Source organism: Brassica napus, chromosome C1, assembly GCF_020379485.1.
Source record: "Brassica napus cultivar Da-Ae chromosome C1, Da-Ae, whole genome shotgun sequence".
NCBI classification, from domain to species: Eukaryota; Viridiplantae; Streptophyta; class Magnoliopsida; order Brassicales; family Brassicaceae; genus Brassica; species Brassica napus.
Genome location: NC_063444.1, coordinates 20,498,987 through 20,512,846, shown reverse-complemented (window position 1 = coordinate 20,512,846; position 13,860 = coordinate 20,498,987).

Sequence of the window (13,860 nt, the reverse complement as noted above, 5' to 3'; positions counted from 1 at the left end):
GAAGACAGTATTCTCTATGGCCCGTCATTCTTACACCATACAACCTACCCCCAAACTTGTGCTTGCGACGAGAGTTTTTGTTTCTCTCGATTCTCGTTCCCGGACCAGAGCATCCTAAGAGATCACTTGATGTGTTTCTTCAGCCACTAATATATGAGTTGCAACAACTATGGGCTCAAGGTGCTGAAACATACGATGTTTCGTGTAAAGAAAACTTTCAAATGCGGGCAGTACTAATGTGGACAATAAGTGATTTTCCAGCATATGGTATGTTGTCTGGATGGACAACGCATGGAAGGCTATCATGTCCATATTGTCAAGATAACACTGATGCTTTCCAACTAAAACACGGAAGGAAAACGTGTTGGTTTGACTGTCACAGGAGATTCCTACCACCTGATCATCCATATCGTAGGAGTAGGAATTTGTTTACGAAGAACAAGAGGGTGTTTGACAGTCCACCTCCGGAAATTTGTGGGAAAGATTTGAAGATACAACTAAGAGATTTTGGTGCAGAAAGGACGCCAGACGTCGGTGGACATGAGCGTTTTCCGGTAGATGCTGTTGGAGAACTACATAACTGGCACAAAAAAGTATTTTTTGGGATCTGCCATACTGGGAGGATCATCTGCTAAGGCATAATTTAGATGTCATGCATATTGAGAAGAACTTTTTTGACAATCTCATGAACACGATCCTTAATGTTCAAGGTAAAACAAAGGATAATTTGAAGTCAAGACTGGATTTAGTCGATATATGTGCTCGTTCAGAACTTCATGTTGATGAGAATGGTAGGGCTCCTTTTCCCATATACCGACTTGATGCAGCGGGAAAAGATGCGTTCTTTGATTGGATTTCAAACGATGTGGAATTTCCAGACGGTTACGCATCAAATTTGCGTAACTGTATCGACAGAAAGGAAGGAAAGTTTACTGGCTTGAAAAGCCACGATTGCCATGTAATGATGCAGCGCCTCCTTCCGTTCGCCTTCAAGGAACTATTACCACGAAATGTTCATGAAGCAATTGCAGGGATAAGTGGTTTCTTCCGCGATTTATGCACGAGATCAGTGACTCTTGAAGGTATTGAAAATTTGAAGACTAACATAGCCGTGATTCAGTGCAACCTTGAGAAGATATTTCCTCCCTCATTTTTTGATGTTATGGAGCATCTTGTTATTCACCTGGCAAGAGAATTGGAACTTGGTGGTCCTGTGCAGTATAGATGGATGTATCTGTATGAGCGGTATATGTTCCATTTGAAGAAGATGGTGAAAAATTTAAGTAGGGTGGAAGGTTCTATAGTCGCACAGATGATCAATGAAGAAACTTCAAACTTTGCCGAGTACTACTTTCCAGCAGAAGTTCAGACCAAAAACAGAAGACCTGCTCGGCATGATGATAGAGGCGAACGGGCAACATATCATGTTACGGTTCCAGACATTTTCACAGACGTTGGACGACTTAGCGGAAAACCAAAGGACCGTCGACTTACTGAGCAGGAGCGCAGTCATTTGCAAACATATTTGCTCACCAACTGCGAAGACGTTCTTCAATATGAGAGGTAAATAAATGAGCTTACAAATTTTTATTTTAACAAGTTGAAATTTAAATCTTAATTAATTACATTATTGTCATCATATACAGGATTTTCATGGCAGAAAAGCGGTTCGAGTATAGATACGCCACAGAGGACGAACTAGAAGAAATGAAGCAGAGAGAATTTACTGGATGGATGTTTACTTATGTGAGTGCTTTAAACAAATTAAAATATATTTTATCACATATTTATACTAATTCACATTTATTGATATAACATATATATATGTGCTATTAATAGGTGTCTGCTGGTTTGGCCAGAGGTGAAACATTTGACGATTGGATACGTGAGATGGTCGTTGGACCAAACTTTGTTGTGAAGTCATATCCGAGATTTTGTACTCGAGGATATGCATTCACAACTCAGAAGAGGAGACGTTCGAGTACGACTTATGATGCTGGCGTTTGTTCTGCATCAGGAGATGATGTATACTACGGACACATACATGAGATTTTGGAAATCAAGTATTTGGGCATGGTTGGATTGCGCTGTACTGTTTTCTATTGTGATTGGCACGACAACACTCCAGATCGAGGTGTGAGAACAGATGCATTTGGTGTTACATCAGTAAATTCGAGGCGAAAGCTGCAATATTATGATCCTTTCATTCTTGCTTCTCAGGCCGATCAGGTAATTAAATGTTAATTATTCAGAATGATTCATCATCATGTGTATTAATTTATAATTTTTCTAAATGTTACAGGTTTGTTATATCAAGTACCCCCGGGTAAGGAACAGAGATGATCCATGGGTTACTGTTACAAGACTCAACCCGAGAGGCCGAGTTCAGGGAAGTTCTGAGCTGGAAGACCCACTACAACCAAGCACATCCGGCAACTTAAGTGCAGCAGAAGATTTAGCTGGAGTTGGCCTTGTTGTCGATTTAACCGACTTTGGAGAGGAAGCCGTCGTTCACGTAGAGGATGAACCAGTGATTGGAGAGTTTCACCAAGATCCAGATTCAGATTCATCTGGTGATGATGACTCGGAAACAGACTACCATTGATTTTTTTTTTTTTTTTTTAAGAAATACCGAGGAAATTCCGAGGAACACTTGATATAACCTCTTTCCTCGGATATTAGTTATTTGGTTTATCTAGCAAGGCAAAGCTGAATACGAATTAAAAACTACTCAAAACACAACCAAATAAAACGAAGAAACCATGTAAAAGAAATACGAACTCATAATTAAGAAAAAAAAAAACTAAGTTCAAAATTAACAGAAAATAAGACCATAAAACGTGTAAATAGAAAAGAAAATAAAATAGCGCGGTCGTAAATCAAATGGCAATACTGGCCGGTGATAGCTCATACTCCTCGTCTCCTGCTCCAGATGTTCCTGCATCGTTGGGTCTCTTGGACCTCTTTCTTACCCTGTGTGTACCACTCGAACCCGAACCAGAGCTGGATGGAGAGTTGTCCCGATGAACTACATCATCCTTTTGGCAACGACACGGCCTGATACGTGAAATGGCAGCCCAGATCTTGTGTAGCATGTCGTTGTTTGTCTTTATGCTCTGATCTCTCCAATGTTGTTGCTGGCGCGAAGTGGCGTTCGGTGGAAGCTCTTGCAGCTTGTACTGGCTGGAGTCTGATGGGAGTAGCTGATGGGGTTGTGAATCATCTGGAATGGCTTGTGCAGCCTCATCTTCTCCTTCTTCATCAACCACGGCCTTGCCTTTGGTCTGATATTTTGGCGTGAAGAAGGATGGCTTGTCTACTAGTGCGGTAGCAGGGGGTAGGAACTCAACTGCAGCCTCTGAAAGTAGAGCAGTCAGGCCGATCTGAGGCAGGTGGCAGTAGAGTGTTTTCTTCGCTCGGTCCTGGAATACGTAGACGTAAGGACCATCCCGATCGATCCTCGAGTGGGGACCAGCTATGAACTCCTTACTTACAAGATTTTTGACATCCAGGTAGTTCCAAGCAATGTTGTTCGATCTGTCCAGTGCTACCTGCTGGTTCTCGCAGTCTACACCCACATGTCTAAGGATCCGAGTAATCACTGCACCAAATCCACATGCATTGCTCTTGGATTTGGTTACTTTCCCCTTGTATCCTGCTAAGTTTGCGGCCAGCACCGCTCCCATGTTGAAGGCAGTAGCAGGTGGGAATGTAGAGTTTCCAAATGCCGGTAGCAAATGCCTCACACCTTGGTACAGGAGGCACAACTCCCATTGCGTGACTGATGCGGCTGTGGTTGTCCCGTATAGCAATGAGCCAATGAGGCGTGTGGCATATCTCAGTACTGGGCTCCGGATAAGTGACTCCTTTGCCTGAGAAGATCTATAAACCCCTGTGCCAATCGTTTCCCAGAAGTTCAACAGCTCTGAAGTCCAATAAAGACCAGATGTCCTCTCCCCTGCACTCAATCCAAATAGTCCGCAGAGGTCTGTGAAAGATACCTCATAGTATACTTTCTGCACTACGAATGCCAGAAAACCTTCCTGATGGCTATCATCGGGACGGCTGACGTATGCGGATGCTATGAACTGGCGTACCAACTCCGGATAAGTGGGTTCGTTGAGGTTGCATAGTTGGCCTAGACCCATGTTCTGGAACAGCCCTTCAATGTCTGCTTTGATTCCCAATATTGTCATCGTCTCAGGACATGCTAGTTGTGTAGCCGGAACGGCTACCTTCTTCATGTTGTTGTAGTGGGTGGTATCAGACTTATCCCACTTCTTTGGCCTTTGCTTCTCTCGCTGAGACGAACCCTCTTCTTGTGTGTTCTTCTTTGCTGATGTTTTCGTGCGCTTCATTCTCTACAAAATAGAATCATTGCTCTCAACATGGTTATAATCAATTAAGAACTCAAAGCAACATGAAAATGAAAGGCGAAATCGAGTTGTGATAAAAAAAAACCAAATTGAAAAAAATTCTCAATCCCTAAATCATCTCAAATCCTGTTCCAAACTCGTTGATCACAGACAATTGTGTTCTATTCCATGTTTAAACATCTGTTTCATGCATATTTGATCAAGGAATCAACACGGAAATAAGAAATTCACAAAACCCAAAAAATTGCTCAAGAACACGATTTCAGAATGTGGAGATTCGCGGAGTATACCTGTCTTAGGGTGAAAACGAGTGTAGGAATCAGGTAGAGCTCGAAAAATCAAGGGGAATAGAGCCCAAAATTGTTCAAATCGGATGATTATAGAGAGAGAAAGGGGGGGGGGGCGAATTATAGGGGAAATCGGAGGGGATGAGAGTTCTGAGGTTTAGATCCAAAAAAGGTCGGGTTTTGCCTTATAATTCTGTTTCCCGCACACGCATCGATCGATGCGTTTTTGAACAAATACGGATCGATCGATCACATTCTTACGCTTTGGTCCATCTTAGTGATCGATCGATCCGTTTTTGGACATATATACATCGATCGATCCGTTTATAAAAAAACTTACAAGATTTTCCGAGGACATTCCGAGGAACATTTGAGATTCTCCATCGATCGATGGGATAATCTCATCGATCGATCACATTCTTACGGTCCGGTCCATCTTAGTGATCGATCGATGCGTTTTTGGACATATATCCATCGATCGATTCGTTTATAAAAAAACTTACAAGATTTTCCGAGGACATTCCGAGGAACATTTGAGATTCTCGATCGATCGATGGGATAATCTCATCGATCGATCACATTCTTACGGTCCGGTGCATCTTAGTGATCGATCGATGCGTTTTTGGACATATATCCATCGATCGATCCGTTTATAAAAAAACTTACAAGATTTTCCGAGGACATTCCGAGGAACACTTGAGATTCTCGATCGATCGATTGGATAATCTCATCGATCGATCACATTCTTACGGTTCGGTCCATCTTAGTGATCGATCGATGCTTTTTTGGATATATATACATCGATCGATCCGTTTATAAAAAAAAAATTGACGTATTGAAACCCCAAACACTAGATCCTCGGAATTTCCTCGTAATATTCCGAGGAATTCCGAGGAAAAGAGGGTTTCCTCGGAGTTCCCTCGGAATAATCCGAGGAAATTCCGAGGAAATAGGGTTTTTAAACCGAAAACAACGTTTTGCGGTTTGAATAACACCTATATAACCCTTATTAAGTGTCTTACGTTCATTATGAAGTCAAATATTTGTTCCTTACCGTATAATTAACACTTTTCCGATTGTATGAACGAAATCCCACAACATAAGAGAAACACTTATACCTTTTAATGAACGGTAAAGGGAATACTTTCAATTAGTTTTGAAATTTGTTATTTCATGGTTTATGCTCATCTATACAAAGAATCCTCAATGGTATGCATTACAATTGTATAAGAAATGAAATACGGCAAAAAAAATTGATGTTTTGAAACCCCAAACACTAGTTCCTCGGTATTTCCTCGGAATATTCCGAGGAAATTCCGACGGATATTTTACTATCCGTCGGAATTTCCTCGGAATATTTTCATTTTACCGGGCAAATATTTCGCGAAAATTGAAATTAGAATTCCGACGGAATTCCGACGGATAATGTCCGTCGGACCCTAGGTTTTATAACCACGAGCCCCTTCTTCTTCCCCATTTCTCTCTTCTTCCTCTGCGCGACTCCTCTCTTCTCTCCGGCGATTTCCCCCTGAAATCCGACGATATCTCCGGCGATCTCCCCCTTCTCTTACACAAATCATGTAAGGACCCTATCCCACTCTCTTAGGTTCTATTTGTTAGGTTTTTGTGTAGTTTTGATAGATTTTTGTTAGGGTGATTGGTTAGGATTGTGATTTGGTTGTATAATAGGTTTAGAATTATGATTTGGTTGAATAATTTGTTTTGTTGAATTGATTTAGAATTTTTTTATAATTTTTTTATTTTTTTGTATTTATAAAATCGATTTTTGTATATAAAATTGATTTTTGTATTTTACAAATCGATTTTTCTATATAAATTCGATTTTTTGGATTTTACAAAAAAAAATTTGTATATAAATTCGATTTTTTGGATTTTACAAAACATTTTAAATATCTATAAAACTTTTTTTGTGATTAAAAACTATTATTTGGGATTTAAAAATATTTTTAATATATATATATATTATTAAAACTATTTTTTGTAATTATTAAACTATTTTTATTTATTAAAACTATTTTTTTATTAGAACTATTTTTATATATTTATTAAATATTTTTAATATATATAAATCTTTTTTTGTGATTAAATTATTTGGGATTTTTTTTTTAAAAAATTAATTTCTATATTTCTCTATTTATTAAATATATTTTTTTAATTTACAGGTCTCATGATGATCAGACCCGGCCTCGACAGCGTCGTGGTCGTGGTGGTACGGGGAGCCAGTCTCGGGATTCCAGCCATTTTCAGGATTTCCCTTCGCCCCACAGCTCCAACCATACATCTCCCTCTGCTGCACCCGCTCCTGCTCCTCTCGCTCCCGCTGCTGCATCCGCTCCTGTTCCTCCGGGTCCTCCGGGAGTGATGCGTGTTGCGGAGTTGGTTCAACAGCCCGGTCGTGACCATCTTCCGTATCTCACTCCGTATCCACATGGACGGGGTCAAACATGGTAATTAAACATTTTTTTTTCTTTAAATTTGGATTCATTATTAACCGTTTATTCTTTTTATTAGGTTCAACCGATCCGGGAACGGGATCAGCGCATGGATCAACCGTATGATGTACTCGGCCCTCGACAGTGGACATCCGACTTTCACTCACTTCCCTACCGACAAGCAGGTTCTGTGGTTTCGTCAGTTTGCGGTAAGTATTCTAATTTTTTACTTATATTTTTAATCTTTAATATAAATTTTCTACTAATTGTGTTTTTTTTTTCAGCAAGAGTTCAACTGGAATTCCGATGAGACGCTCTTTATCTATCACCACTTCGTTCATAAAGTTATGGACAACTATGAGAAGCAGATCCACGAGTGGAAGAAGAAGTGGGAAATCAATAAGGTTCGATTTAATTTATTAAACAACTTTTTAATTTATTAAACTATTTTTTAATTTATTAAACTATTTTCTTTTTTTTTTATTAAAAGGTCCCAAAGTCGATGAACGACACAGTCTGGAAGAAGTTGTGTGCGCATTGGGATAAGGAAGAGACGAAAGAAACTTCTTCCACCAACCGCAGGAGCGACCGTAAAGGGAAGGGCATCTACAAGCATAACTTGGGTGCTCAATCTATTGCCACTCTGGGAGATCGCATGGTAAGTTCAACCGCTTTTTCTTCAATTATTTGAGTTTCAGAATTTTAATTTATTGTGCATTTCTTCTAATTTCTAATGTTTCTTTAATTATGTTTTTTTTCAAGGCGGAAGAAAATGATGGCGAGCCGGTTGATGATCTCGCCCTAATGAGGAGGGCGTATACCAACAAGAAGACCGGCCAGATTGATGACGGTCTTGTGAGGGACGTGGTCGACCTGGTCCAAACTCAGGTGGTAGACGAAGTGTCTCAGCTTCAAACCGAGGATGACGCTTCGACGGCTTCGACCAACTTGTCCCGGTTTCGAATCAACGAAATCGTTGAATCCGTAAGTTCTTTTTTTATAAAAGTTCAATTCATTTATTTCTTGGTTTAAATTTGTAAATTTGGCTATTTTCTATTCAGTCGGTTCCAAAGAAGAAGGGACGTTTGGTCGGTTTGGGTCGTCGCACCCGGTCGGTTCCTCCTTCTTCTGCACCACCGCCCTTTGTTGATCCAGAAGTACTTACGGCTCAGTTGAAGGACAAAGATGATCGTATATCTTTGTTGGAGACCCAGATGGCGGCTCAACAGGCGGGCTATGAGGCACAGAGGAGGCTGAACCAGCAAATGATGGAGATGATGCAGAGGATGTACCCGAACGAGGTGTTCCCGGACGTGCAAGACCCGTAGTTTTTTTTTTTCCAAAAACTCGGAATGTTTTATTTTTATTTGTGAAACTTTGAATATTAATTAATATGATTTCAATTTTAATTTTAATTTCATATTTTCGAATTTAAATTTCAGAAATTTTATTTTTTAAAAAATATTAATAGTTTTTACATTCCGAGGAAATTAATTATATTTTTTACTCGATCGATCGATGCGTTTTTGGACATAAATCCATCGATCGATCTGTTTACAAAAAAACGTTCGAAATATACCGAGGGACCTGTTCCTCGGAATATACCGAGGAACTGTTCCCTCGGTATATACCGAGGGACATTTCCCTCGGAATATACCGAGGGACATGTTCCTCGGAATATTTCGAGGAATATGTCCGTCGGTATATTCCTATCAATCGATGTATATATGTCCAAAAACGCATCGATCGATGAACGTCCGAGGAAATATCCCGACGAAGTTCTCCCTCGGTATATTCCAAGGACATTTCCGACAAACTAGTGATCCTCGGAATTTCCTCGGAAGTTTGTTTCCTCGGAATTCCGTCGGAAAATTCCGAGGGATTTCCGAGGAAAGAAGAAATTCCGAGGAATTATTTCCGACGACTTGTTTCGTCGGTATGTCGTCGGAATAACGATATTCCGACGAAATTCCGATGATTTTTTCCCTCAGAATCCTTACTGTTTTCTTGTAGTGAATGTTTCTTCAGCTTATGCAAGAGAAAGATGAGTTTTTGTGAGGGTTGGATTTTTTTTTCTAGAAAGGAGATACTCAAAGATTGTTAAGGTTGGTTTAAAGAATTATACTACCTTCCTTTTCTGATGTAGAATTTTCGTAGATAATTCATAATGATTCCGTATAAAACTACTTATCAAATATCTTAAGAAGATTTGTGAGTTTAGATTTTTTTTTTGTTTTAAAAAGACAGTAAACATATTGTGCTTGGTTTTAACTTTTAAAACAGCTTCATGGGTTAGGGAGAGAATTCATGGATTGCTTAACTATGACGCTGTGAAATGACAACCTGTATGCGGCTGCTCCTTGTACTGGAGAGCAAAGCCATTGTAATCCTCGGAACTCTTTATTATGATTAGGTTTGGTGCAAGCCGGCCATGGGCACAAGCAGTAGAAGCAATAGCTTCTGGCTGCCGATTAATATGTAATATGTCGTCCATAATTTTTTTAAATGTGTCTTTACTCCAGTGGTAGAGTAGCCCTCGTATATGTTCCTGAACCAGGGTTTGAACTCTCCTACAAACATATTTTTTTTTATTTTCGGTCATTTCCCATTTTTGGCTCCTAGCATTTAGACATGCATTGTATATGTTGAACGAAGATAGAATGAAGCTATTATTGAGAAAGATGACTGGTAATAACGTTTTCATTTAGACAATAATACCATATCAAAACAACATTTTCATTTAGACAATAACATCATACCAAAAACATAACTGTCATTGAGATTACAACCGTTTGATAGAGGATTCAGATACAAGTTACTTGACAACAATATCATATATTAGTCACATTCGTGAAAGAGTGATGGACCTTACAAAAAATAACTTGGCTGCTAAACTCATTCAGCCTTCTACGTCCCATTGGTCCACTTGTGTCAACTGCTAATCCATAGATAGGGAGACCTCTTCCAACAACAGGTTCTTCGTCTCCTGGTAACAAAGGAACCTCTTTTTGAAGCACCAAGAGTTGATATATGAGGTTTGGAAAAATCAGGTTTGTGTCCCAGTCTGTTTTGCGGGTCATCTCGATCACTTGGTCATACACAAGATGACCAAAGTTAATCTTGTTACGATTGGCAACAGCATATAGAAGGTGGAGTCGGTTTTTGATCATTGAATCAGAGTCAGGACCTGGAAGCCAATTCAACTCACAAACACGGTATATATCTTGGAAGAGATTGAGCAAAGCATTGAGATTGAATCCCGTCCATCCGGAGCATTGGCCTCCAGTGAGGTGTGAGATGGCCTGTTTCAGATCAACTTCTTTCCACTCAAAAGAGTGTTCGACAGATGGGGTCATCATCAATCGGTTGATCACCGAAGGGTAAACTGAAATACATACCCCCGAATAAGAGCACCCTCATCGTTGAAGGGTTTGTTTGAGATAAACTCTTTCACAACACTAGGACAGAATGGATGCACATGCATCACTGTGTAAGACCATCCTATGCTATCGATAATCCTGAACACATAATCTAAAACAGGATCCTTAGGATGTAAAGAACCCTGAACTACAAAGCCTCGGAGACAAAAATAACGATACCCGATAGCGGCTTCCTCATTATGATGACGGCGAGAATATCCTCAGATGTTCGGAACGGTATTGGCGAATAACAGTCGGCTTCTTTGGAGACGACCGTCGAACGATATGAACGGAACTTGAGATCGGAAGTGATAGTGCTCTCCGAATGAATAATCGACCTCACTGAACCTCCGACGTCTAGATCGATCAGTAGAAGAACAACTTTGTTCAGTCATGGCGGATGAGATTCGATGAGAAGACAATAGAGAGATAGAAGAGGAAGAGTCTCGAGTTTCCCTCGTTAAAAGGATGAAGAAACACTCAAACTTTCTGAATTGACGTTATTGACAATTTCCAGTGGCTTCCGGCTCCTGATTATATGTAATAAGTCGGGCATAAATTTTCAAAGTGTGTCTTTACTCTAGTGGTAGAGTAGCCCTCGCATATGCTCCTGGACCAGGGTTTGAACTTCCCACCAACGTATTTCTAATTTTCGGCTATTTTCCATTTTTGGACCGGAAGAGCTAAGCGATATTGTAAACAAAAAAAAATATCTAATGTACGTAAAGGTTTAATGTTGTAGTTGTAATATATAATAACCTTAAAAAAATCAGAACATGAAAAAAGTTCTGGAAATGACGGTTTAATAGCCGAAAATTATTTTTAAAGCGGTGACGAATATAGAGAGAATTATTGTTGAGACTTCCGCTCAAAGGCTAGATGACCACTTCATGAGTAATTACTAACTTTGTTTTTCCGGATGAAGCTTTGTATGAGATCAATAGTGCTGTCACAGTAAAAGCGAGTAGCCGGTGTTGAGGCGAGTATCAGTTTTCCTGTAGTCATGTAAGAATGAAAAGGTTGACAATGTGAATCAGACTTAATGATATCATAGTATTTTTTGTTTAATACGTTTATCATGTTCTTATCAAACCGAAAAGTCGGTGTAGAACTCAAACTAAACCAATAATCTATTTAACCGGATATAAGACAACTCGAAGTGTAAATTCTATGCTGTCTAATAATTGAACACTGTATAGTTCTAGCCCTAAACAGAGCAGACACATTGTCCATTAACGTCAAGCGGACCATTTTTGATCTGCAGAAATATGTGAATATATATAAGTTGTCCTTCCCTAAATTTTAAATAAAGGGTTTGGTTTAATGTATCTTTCGGTACCTGTTTAGTACTAGACCAATTACGACTTCTGTTGTTGCCCTCGCATTTTTGATATTGCTACCTTGAAACATTCTTATTTGTCCAACCACATCTGAGATAATGGTTGTATTGAATGTCAAGTTTTTTTTTTAAGAAGTAACCAAAATAAGTGGCCGTTTACCTGGTAAGTAATTGGTAGCAGTGGCTAGGTTGATCAACTGTTTGTATAGGAGGGGATGGAATGTGTTGAGAGGCATCATCAGGATTTCTTCCTTGTTGATGTGGTGATTTGAATAATGTATTGCTGAGTAGTGAGCCTGTATCGATTAGTTTTTTCTAGGAGTGAAAAATACTGAATTTGATATATCTCGTTTTCTTGCAGCACCTGAGCTGTTTCTTCTGAAAGTGTCTTATCAAGCTTTCCTTCATATGCCTCGCCCTATTGGTCATAATATATGATATAATCATTTGTGTTGGGATTTTACTTGTTTTGATATAGTAATAGAGTTATCATATACCCTTGATGTCAATACAAAGGAATGATGTACCAAGAAACTGGTTTTTATTTTTGTGATTGAAAGTCCTCCGCATACACAAATACGAACCAATTTTGGTGACATTGTCAACTCCTTTCCTCTGATAAGATAAGAGGAAACTCATTATTTATATGGGGAATAATTAGAGATTATGAGATCACCCAATTTGATATTAGATGTGACTACAACAATTATCATCCAAATAAGTCATATGCCGAGAAGACTCTATGCTGCGTTTCTTTCTCATTTTTTAAAAACATCAGTAACAATAACCTCATGAAACTCCTAGTTTTTTTGCTTAAACCAAAAGCTAACTAAATAAGTCTCTATCTGTTGTTAGACAACTGGAATTTATTAATGAGATAAAGCTTCAAACATAACATCCTCTTTAGTATATTTGTATCATTCGCTAGAAACCCAGAGTAAGCTTCAGGCCAATAACATCATATAAAATTAACGATTCACATGTATTAAGAAACCCAGAGTAAGCTTATATGTCGAATACAAATTTTATTTTAACAATACCTGTTTGCTGAGCAGGGAAGAGTCGGAGAGAAGCTTTTGGGTTGAGGAAAGTGTTGGAGATTTACGGCTTAATATAATTAGATGGATTGAGTGGTCCTTTTTCCAATCAGCGATTATTGCTTATACGTAACTGCGGAAAATTTCCTAAAGAGGAATATCCTCAACATAGAGAATTATCCATTTGAAAATGTTTTTACTTCATTAATTAAATTCCCTATTTTTTTGCTTGTTTTTTTTTCAGTTGCATTTATGAAATATCCTAAAACGAATAAAATTCTCTAATTTTTTAGTTGTCTTTTCAGTTACATTAATGAAATATGTTTAAATGAATTTAAACTTCATATTTTATTGTTTGTCTTTTTCAGTTACCTTAATGAAATATCTTTAAATAAATTTGGACATAATGTTATTTAATCAACCGAAAAAAACTCATGAGTTATCCTTACGTGCATAATTTTAATAATGGAGATTTAAAAAAACGTGCATCATTAAAATGCTACCTAAAACATGCATCACTAATATATAACATGCATCAATAAAACTAGAATTTGACTCACACAATTGTACGGATATTATTTTCAGTTGATTAAATTTAAAAATAACTATTTCTTCAAAACATATTTAAGAATGACTATGATTTTAAAAATTATATGGTATTATTTGCTCATAACTCATTTTTTCATTTGCTAAATTGTCAGAAAGAAAATTTTAGCATAATATAACTCAGTTGTCATTTGCTAAATTTATAGTTTTTATTTATAATTTTTATTATTTAATTATAATATTTTCATTTTATATTTGAAAGATAAAATAAATTTTCTTTCAAACAATATTTTTTTAATGTATTTTTTAAAAAATAATCAATTTAAACTGTTATTATCATTGAATATAACTATTTTTATCATAATTTGAATTTTTGTTTACATCAAAACTTATAAAATGATAA